Genomic DNA, 10,050 nt, shown 5'->3' with positions numbered 1-10,050 from the left:
GGTGAGTGCTCCAGCCTGGCCGTTTGCGAGTCACGCCTGGCTTCCCCCCGGCACGTCTTCGCTTTTGTGCCCTATTGCAATAACGGCTTCTAAAGGACGCCAGCTCAGGGTGGTTTATTGTCCTTGCCAGCCATCCCCTCCGTGGCGTTAGAGAAGGACTCTCGTTTCAGACATACCCAAGACACCGAGCTGTGATGATGGCAGAGCTACGCCACGAGGAAAACACGACGGTGGGAACAGCCAGTACAGTTACCTGGTGGATTTTGCTTCTGCTTCAAGACCCAAGACTGAGAAGGCAAAGCCTGTAGAAACCCACTATACGGGGTGCTCACGGCAAAGCAGGTCACAGGCAGTATTTTTCTACAGCACGTATATTAGGACCCTCTGGGCCATTTTAAAAAATAATTTAAGAATCTAAATGTCGCTTGGAAAATGCGTACCTGTTCCGCACAGGACAGCCGTGTCCCGGTGTGATGGGGCAGGGGAGGCTCAGCCTGGGCTTTCAGCACCCTGTCAGGGGCCGTAGCTGGAGGGACAGGCGGGGATGGGAACGGGAGCTGGGACACTTCTCCTGGTGTTTGCCAGGAAGAGACCGCTCTGGGAGCTGCCGTTACTGCCTGCGCTGCTGCTGCGCATGGATGGAGAGACCAATAAAAGTTTGCCCTCAAGCTAAAAGAGCCTCCAGCTTCCTTCTCTGTCTGCCACCTCTCCCTGCCTCCCTTCTCCCAAGCTCGTTTACAAGAACCGGTCTCCTCCTGACTCAGCCGGGTGCAAACATCACCAGACTTCTTGTCTGGGGGCATCATCTCGAAACAGTGTGCTGAGAACTGGGGAAACTGAGGCCCGCACAAGGACCAGGGAAACCCCGCAGGCTATTGTCACATTCTCCAGGAGGGACAGTAGGGACCGCTGTGCCCTGGACCTTTGGATTGATCTGATACCTCCCACCTGCAGTTCCCTGTCCTCCTCCGTGACTGCCCAGTGCCGTCTGGTAACAAATCCTGGAACACCAGTATACGCTGCACCACACGTACCAGTAGCCATTTAAATGGTCACCAGTTAAAAAAGAAAAAAAAAAAACCCAACAACAAAAGCCCAACAAATAGTTGACTCTGTTCCCAGGCAAATACAAAGAACGGTTTTGGATTGTCACTGCTGTCCCTTTGTTTACTGAATGCAGTAACAGAAAAGGCAAGGAAAGAAAAAAAAAAAATATCCCCTGATAGCGACAACTTATTGTGGGCGAAGCAGGCTGGGGCATGCCTGAGAAAAGGAGGGTCAGGCTCCGTGTGTATCTGCTGGTGACAGGGAAATAAATGTGCCCAAAAGCACTTGAAAAAAAAAAAAGAATAAAAAGGACCAGACCTGATTGCAGCAGTTAGAAGTGATATATTCTTGGCATGGAAACAAAAAGCAAATTCATAGCAGGTTTGGAGCTGATCTTACTGGCTTACATGGGATTTTATACTTAGGTAATTCTATTGTTGGCTGGAGCTACCTGATTTATGCCTGAATAAGGTCCTGATCCTGCAAACATTTACTTATGTACTTTAGTTTTACCTTTGCCCCTGGACACCCTATTAATTTCACTGCAGCAAGGATAGCGATTGTCTCAGAGCTGGGGCCTTTGCAGGAAGAAAATCTGTGCCATAACGCCCGAAACAAAGAGGAAATTTTGCAGTGAGCTGGATGTGAACTCCCCCAGGCTGTGGTGGTCCAGCATCCCCCCCCCGAGACGCTGCCAGCCGCAGGCACGCCTGCCCAAGAGCCGAGCGATTGCTCGTGTAGCTCCCCCAACCCATCAGCTCTAGGAAGCAGGAGGGGAACAGCCCCAGCACAAGCGGGCAGCTGCCTCCAGCTCTGAGTCAGTCTCTGCAACAAGTCGAGCATAAGGCAGCAGCGTAACGCCAAGTTCGTTCCGACAACACCCTCTGCCCTGGGCAGACCATCCAAAGGGGCTGCGAAGCGTAGCAGAATCCATTTGGATTGGTTGTTTCTGTTCAAGAAAGTGGCGTTTATCATTAAAAAGACACAAATACTGGGTTTGCCCTGTGCCCTCCCCATCAGGCAAGGCAACAGAGAGGGATTCATCCATCAGACACCATCCTGTGACAATGAAACCTCTGGGTTTGCTTCAAAGAAAGCATGAGAATAAAAACCTGTCAGAGGTGAGCGGAGGAGGATCCACAGAGAGAAGACGTGTGCTCACACATGAACGGGGAAGACAGCGAGATGCTCTGGAGGCTGCGCGTCCGGCAGCGCCGTCGCTCACGTGCCCATCACATGCTGCTAAAACCAGGCAAATGAAATAAAAAGGGGCTGTGAGTCTGGGAGCAGCTGCTTTCCTCACTGCCGCTGCCAAACCTTCTCGAGAGCACAGCTATTCCTCAGTGCGGGGGAGAATTAATTTGCTTTACAATGGAGCTGCAGGGCTCGGCAGGCAGTTGGGTGTCTGCCGCAGCGGGTGCAGAGCCGGAGCCCAGGGGCTGCGTGGGGAGCCAGGAGCACCACCGGGAGCCAGCCCCGAGGGTGCTCGAGGAGCCTGAAGGACGGCCCAGAGCAAAACCCCTCCGGTACGAATCCCTGCTGCTTCCCGTCAGAGATGCTCAGCCAAGACGCATCAGTCCCCAGCCCCCAAACCCAGTGATCTCCATCCGGCCAAGGTGGGATGCTGCTTCTGGAGCAGTGAGCACCCGTGGACTGCAGGGAGTGCAGCTCCTGCATACAAGCCGTGGGACCTCTCCCTCCCGGACACGCCTGGCAAAGGTGCTAGCAGCAAACACGAGCTGCGTAGCCTTTCACTTCAGTCTCTCTCCAAGCTAACGGCGGCCTTTGGGCCAGCCCCCCATCTGCACCCTGCTTCTGGCAAGCGGAGAAGAGCCGCAATGAACAGCACCTGCACCTCAGGGCCAGCCCCATGCCAGCCCCGGTCCTTTTGGCCGCTCTAACCCGGGTGTGCTGGCTGCGGCCAGGGCTGGGAGCATGGGTCAGAGCCGGAGCACGGAACACAGATCCTGAGCCTGCTTTCAGCCCACGCTAAACCACCCTGCAGCGGGTGGGGGGCAGGCAGAGCCCCGACCCAGCACAGGCGGGGAGGGAGGGCTGCGGGGACCGCCGCATCCCCCAGTGCTGGCGTGCACCCCGAGTGCTAGCGCTTACGGTACAGCGAGCTCCAGGACGCTGCCATGACCGCACAGCGTGGCCGCACCAAATTTTTGTGCCGTGTACGATGAGGCTGCGGGATGGGGCTGGAGACTGCTCCCAAGAGCACCGGTGCATCTCCGGAGCAACTCCTCCGCACTGGGCTTTGCTTCTGCTGCAGCAGCCTGGAGAACTGAATATTGCCTCCCTAGGAAGATTTAATTATACATAAAATTAGAAGGAGGAAGTGTTAGTTAAAATTTCATACTTCTGGAAGGCAGCCGGTTCGTTAGCATTACTTTAATGAGGCACTAACCTCACTGTAACGCTTTTATTAATGCTTATTGCTTTTTGAGTGCCAACTGCTTGGCTCCTCTCCGACAGGCCGGCTGGTCCATAAAGCGAATGGTTTAGGGATCTTTGATGCAAAATGTGAGCGCGTTTACACCACAGCCAGGACAAACGACAGTTGGTGAGATGAGACAGACCAAAATTCACCAGATGGTGCCCGGAGCAGGCGATGCAGCAAGACAGAGCGAGATCAGGGCAGGCAGGAGGGGACGCAGGAGGGAAGAAGCAAAGGGAGAAGAGGAGATGCTGGTTCCACCGATGCCACCGACACCATTCCTGTTGACTGCAGTAGGGCCAGGATGAGGGCCGGGACAAGGAGCAATGACAGTACATCAAGACATGATGTGCTGGAGATTCGATGACAAAGGCAGGCATCAGGTGGTACAGGATCCAGGAGTTAAGTTACCGGTGGCTGAGCGCTGCAGCCTGCCCCCACCTACCACTGCTGCAGATATCTCACATGCTTTGAGGGTGCAGCTGTGTCTAGCCTGGATCTCACCACCGACCCTCTTTGGTCAAATGTGAGTCCTTAATCCAACCAACTTCCAAATCCCTAAGGCACCCGTACCCCAAAAGCCTCTGCCCCACTGTGACTGCCGTGGGATAACCTGTGCCTTTGAGGTGCCTCCAGCACTGCCTGAAGGAGACCCAGGAGAGGATGGAGTCCCTCCTCCGGTCCCTCTGCACATGCCATTGCCCATGACCCCGTTGGGCTGCAGAGGGGAGGAAGGGACTTTGCCCCCCAGCCCTGCCCAGTCAGTGGAGCCCACCTGCTTGTGGGGCGATGTCCAGGCACTCTGAGCACACCTTTTGGATCCAGTCATGGACAGAAGGACGAGGATTACCCCGGCAGCTGCTGGGACACACTCCCCCACACCTCCTGGGAGCCGAGGTGAGCATATGCCGTATGTTTCTCCTCCTGTTCCTCAAAACACTCTGAATAGAGGGATTAAAAATTACCCATTGCGGCCTGAAACAACAGAGCCAAGGCGCCAGCGCCGGCTGATATTCCAGCACAGTGGAGAGCAGGTGGGCTGCCGCAGCCGCGGTGAGCAGGAATGGGAACAGCTTGTCGGAGAGGCTCGCCGTGTCTCTGCCTGCAGGGCCACCTCTCCAGGAGCTGCCCCTCCACAGGAGCCCAGGCATCAAAGGCAGCTCTGCCACCTCCCTGCTCAGGGCTGGCCGAGGTCCAAGGCTATTTCCCAGCAGCGTGCACCAACCTGCAATTAGGCACTTCCCCCTTCCAAGCGCTCAGAGGTGGATCTCGCCCAGGCTGAGCCAAAAGGTTTTTCTCCCCACGCGAGATGGGCAAAGCAGCAAAGAGCTGGACCGGTGCTGCCTCAGCATGGACCCACCAGAAAGCCCTCCTCGCTGCGCAGAGGGTGCCTTTGCACCCAGGACCGTGCCGTACGTGACCCCGTGCCGGTCCTGGGTGCAAATGCGGCCGCAGTGCTGTGCCTCGCTTGGTGTCACAGCACAGAGCCAAGGTCAACCATGGGTTGAGCCTGGTGTCCCACCACCATCCACGAATGGCTTCAGGGGTAACCAGTGAGTCCTTGGCAAAGAAAGGTTCAGCGCCATATCATAATCTTGATTTTTTTTTTTTTTCCCCTGCAACTCAAATAAATAGAGTGGTGCATCTCATTGCAGTCAACAAAGAGAGGGAAGAAGATTATCCAGAGAAAAGGGGAGGAAGGCAGCTGGCTGGCCGGGCACAGAGCGATGGGCTGGGGCCAGCTGGAGGGAACACAGGGCAGAGGCAGGAACGAGCAGGGAGAAAAGCTCCTGTCCTCCAGTGGGTTCTGCACCAACTGCAAGGCAAGAACACCAAACTACAAAGTCACTGAACTGAAAAATTCACAACGTGGTTTTTTTTCCTCCACATAACCTGACAGATTCAAAGCCAAACATGGAAATTTCACAGGGTGCTGATGTGCATTTTTCCTGTTAAAGTTTCTCTGAAAACCAGCCTGGTTCTTGTGAAGAAAAAAAAAAAATAAAAGAGAAAAGAGAGATAAAAAAGAGGATATTTTAAAGTAAAACTGGTTAGATGCAGCCATTTTTAAAGACAGACAACTGGGAAATTGGTAAAAGAAAAATGTTTTGTCAAGTTTTTTTTTTGCCAAAATGTGGTGCTTGCTTTTTTTTTTTTTTTTGTAAAAATAAGACTTTGATCCAATGATCTAAATTTATCAAAATTAGGAATAAAGCAGAATCTAGGAATGAGAGGGAAACACACAAAATGAAATGGCAAATGCTGTGAAATTTTCATCTGGAATTTACAGCAGCGCCTAGAGCCCGCTCACACCAGACAGCATAGTCTTGGCCCCGCCACGATAAAATAGTCCCAGGCTGAATCCTTTTAGTTTCTGCTGCCCTCATCCAAGGCTCTCCTGCACTGACAGTGTGACCTTGCAGGTCTGCGGACACCCAAGTGTAACTTTGCACACCTGAGCGATGCTGTCCCGCCTTTCTAGATTGTACGGCTCTAGTGGCAAAATATTAGAAACTTGATATTTTAAATGGGATTTTATGCAGGGCAGAAAGCGGAAACGTGTTCTCCTAGCCAGAAACAGAAAAAACACATTAAAAACTCCACACAGCTGTAAACAAGATGCAGATTGGCAGGGTTCATCACCCTGGCAAGGGTAATCGCTCTCAAGTTTAATCAAGGTAGAAGGGGGGATTTGGAAGCATTGCATCCATGGCACACTTCCCTGCTTTGTCACATCACACTAAACACTCGATAAAAGCTCCCTTTGAAGAGGAGCCAAGTCCTTCCTCGCTTGACTATAGTGATATTGGATTGGATTTGCTGAGCCGGGTTTCCAGTTGTGCAAAGAATTTGTAAGAGGTAGAAAAAGAGTAGGAGTGAACAGAAAGTGTTGCAGCTCAAAGAAAACTACAAAAGATAGAGCAGTAATTAATTATTGGGCTTTTTTTTTTTTTTTTGTTGGCAGGGGGACAGACAGACTACTGTGTTGGTAAAATGTATTATGAGGGGGCCTGCCTTCTCTATAGATTTGGATATATGTAATTAAATATTCAAAAAATCACTTGCCAACTCCCCAAAATCATGAGATTGGTAAGCAAATAATGAGATTAAAAAAAACTAATAGTAACAAAGGGTTGTCTTTTGTCTCTTAGTTTCTGAGTTGTTAGCCTGCCAAGCTAATTTCAATAGAAACTTGGTTAAAGGAAAATAAAAAAGGGAAGGTGAGACTTTCCCATGATTATACCAGAAGTTTAGTTTCCCAGGAAAATGAATCTGTAATGCAATGAGATCATTTCCATCCGACGAATCGGAAATTTGTTTTTAGAAGGTTAAAAACCAAAAAAAATTAAGAAAAAAACCCAGCACCCAAACGCAGATCACTTGGACATTGGGTATTTGGGCGATGCGTATGCCCAGGCAGAGCACGTAAAGAACACGCCGTCTCCCTGCTTCCCAGTTAGGGCAAAAGTGATACTGGTTTCCTCAGCAGAATTCATACTTGGGTAGAGGTGCAGCGGTGAATGAACTGCCTCCTCTGCCAGATGAGGGACTGTCCATCTTTTTTCTCCCCTGTGACGACCCTGCGATTTGTCCTCCGGTGTGAGCCACACACCAGCCAAGAGCAGGACGTGCTCGGGGGCGTGCGGTGCTGCTCCAGACGCTTTCCTCCGGGCAGGCACCGAGGAGCCGCTACCCATCGCTCCCCAGCCAGGGCACAGGGAAGCAGGGCGCTCGCCCGTTCTGCCTCCGGCATTAGCACGGCATTAGCATGGGCTGATGGAGATATCATCTTCCTCCTGCTTCTGCCAGCAGCTCCACCCTGGAGACCAACGGCTGCACAAACAGCCTCTGCCCACCAGCCTCCGCTCCCTTTCCAGCCCATGCTCAGTTCCTCCCAGGCAGGTGTTGTTTGCTCTCCCATCGCAGCTCTTGTTCGCAGAGAAGCCGACTACAAAAGCTCAGCAGTCGTTGCTATTTATTCTTGGCCCTGGCTCGGTTTTGTTGAGATGACCAGGCGAGCAGGCAGGCGGTTGGTTCTTCCACTTATTTTCTAGTGGATGGGGACATCAAATATTTGCTTTCAGAAATATTTGCAGCCGCTCTACTACAATTAACAACATCAACTGAAATGCTCAGAAAGGGTGGAGGAGTGCTCCTGTGCCTTTGCTCTCTCCTGAGCTTTGCTGAGATGACCCAGAAACTCTTGGACTTTGTGGCTTTGTTTGCTCATCGGCAACACATTAAAATATATGATGAGCTTCCCTTTGGTTTCACTGGAAGATGCCTGCAGGAGTGGATCTGAGAGCTCCTGGTTCCTATGCCGTACCAGACAGCTTTGCGGGTCCTAGGGAACAGCTTTCAGTAACCCTAGCACAACACAGAGCAGCTAAGGGACTCACCTTAAGCCAATGCTATTGCAGCAGAACACAATTTAGTCCTTGCATTTCGGGAACAACAAAACTGCCTGAGGTTATGTGCTAATTACAGACTACTCGTGTCCTCTACCATTCTGGTTTACATTGCAAGACACCATCCAATCAACCAGAGTGTCTTATCTTTGACGTGAAGAAGCTCCAGCTGTGCTCCATGGATGCTGCATTCGAGGCAAATTCAGGGAAGGGCTTCACTTTACACAGGGAAGGCTCAGCCAAGACCCCCTCTGCACGAGCTTCACAGCCTGTTGAGTAGCTGGTGCCAGTAAGAGAGTCACCGAGTGAGGTGAGAGGTGGTCCGAGACCTCCAGAATTGGACTGAATCCCAGATAAGTTTTCCCTCCCTCAAAACACTCTCACATAATGGCCACATTTCCAGAGCAGAAAAGGAATTCTGGAGACAAAAATCTCCATTGCTGAGATGCGTAAAGGTCTTTGTGCTCCGAGGGACTTGCAGTGTCTCCAGAAGCGGCAGAGGCAGCGGAAGATGGGTTTTCTTCCAGGCATGAATCGTTGCTTGCTGCTACGACTGGTATTCAAAGCCACAACTCAGCCTAAGCTTTACCAAAGGGGAGACATCTACCCAAACCATGGGATTGCTTGGTTCTGAGTGTTGCATCCAGAGATCTGCTAGTGAAACGCCACTACCTGCAGGGTGAAACACGGCACAGCAACATCAGGACAGCAGAGGATGGGTCCATCCAACCAGGAAAATCTGTGATAGAGACTCTGGTCAGTGGGTTCAAGCCATGGCAGTCTCTTCCCCAGCTCTCACTACTTCTTCATCACTTCTGAATGACTGACAACAGGCAATCACTTAGGAGCAGATTTTTAACTCGGTGCCATCGATCACTAATAGGATCAGACCCACATAGCAGGCAGGGTACGACTCGGTGCTAAGTGCCTTTCAGTCTACATTCTTCCTAGGCAGAGAGTATGCTTTCAGCTTCATGTACTCTGCAGTTTCTCTCTTTTCCTTCTTTTATTTTTTTCCCCCGCCTCTTGTAAAGCCTTTGCTATGTCAGAATCTGTCAAACAACTCCTCATGCCATGTTTTTACAAGAATCCTACTTGCTGGTTGGTGCCAAGCACCCTTTTAAACAATACTCAGTGAAGTATTGCATTGCCTGTGCTCTGCTCTTGCATGCCATATTTAGACAAAAGCTAGGGAATTCCCTGCCCTACATGAGGCCTTGAATGAGCGCATTCTTTTCCCACCTCAACTAAAAATGTATGTGCTCACATCAGCCAGGCCTTCTACCCAGCTCTTTTTTTAATTGATCCCACACTTTGATTTATCTACATAGAAATCAGAAGGGGGGGGGAAAGGAAATGAAACAAATGAATGTGACCACAGACACATGCTCAGTCCTGCTGGGTGCATTCCCAAAGAGACCAAAACCCAGGCAGCAGTGGAAACAAAACACCCAAATTCCGCACCGACACCCCCCCCCCCCCCCCAAAATGCACAGCTCTCAGAGCCGGATCACAGCCAAAGGCGGCTTTCAGTGCGCTGGCCCAGGGTGAGCAAACAGCAAGGCCATGGCCTGACATCGCTGCAGATTGTCAGGGGGATTTCTGGCAACGCACCAGGACCTTGTCAGCCACCGGAGTCATCGGGGCATCCGATTTCCCCGGAGCGCAGGGAACCCCCCGGTCAGCAGGCGTGTGGGGCACGGTGCACAGTGCGCTGCGAGCAGCCAGGGCAGGGAGCTCTGCGATGGCTGCACATACTGCCCTGCATGTTTGCCCATTCAAATTGGCAAAATCCGGAGAGTAAAGGCTCTTTCCTGACGCTGCAGAAGTCAATGGGGCTGCAGATCCTTCTGGAGCGGCTATTGAAACGCCACATTCCAGAGCGCTATGCTAATCGCTTTTCGCCAGCCCTCCAACATCACTCCCGTCGCTAATGTTTAAATTCTTTGCCATACTTTTGTCCACAGCGCGTGGGCCCCCCAGATTTTCTGACATGTGGTTCTTCCACTCACTGCCAAGTCTGCTGGGAGAGGATGTCAGCCTCGCAGGACCAAAACAGATGCCTTCCATGCACTAACTCTGTTGGAAAAGCTTCAGATAAAGGCCTGTCTTCCCTCCTCCTCTGCCTCACAAGCACTAAAAAATATTCATTTT

The 10,050-nt window shown here is 51.6% G+C and overlaps 1 long non-coding RNA gene across 1 annotated transcript; it reads right to left on the bottom strand.

Moving 5' to 3' along the window:
* Positions 1-2,181: 2,181 nt before the first annotated feature.
* Positions 2,182-4,646, bottom strand: LOC129214369 (uncharacterized). Its single transcript, XR_008579680.1, has 3 exons — positions 4,263-4,646; positions 3,160-3,349; positions 2,182-2,289 (listed from the first exon to the last, which is right to left on the bottom strand). It is a non-coding gene; the product is annotated as an uncharacterized LOC129214369 (long non-coding RNA).
* Positions 4,647-10,050: the final 5,404 nt, after the last annotated feature.

This window comes from Grus americana, chromosome 17 (genome assembly GCF_028858705.1).
Source record: "Grus americana isolate bGruAme1 chromosome 17, bGruAme1.mat, whole genome shotgun sequence".
Classification (NCBI taxonomy): domain Eukaryota; kingdom Metazoa; phylum Chordata; class Aves; order Gruiformes; family Gruidae; genus Grus; species Grus americana.
The sequence above is the reverse complement of the archived record's forward strand: the minus strand, read 5'-3'. Positions and strand labels throughout refer to the sequence as shown.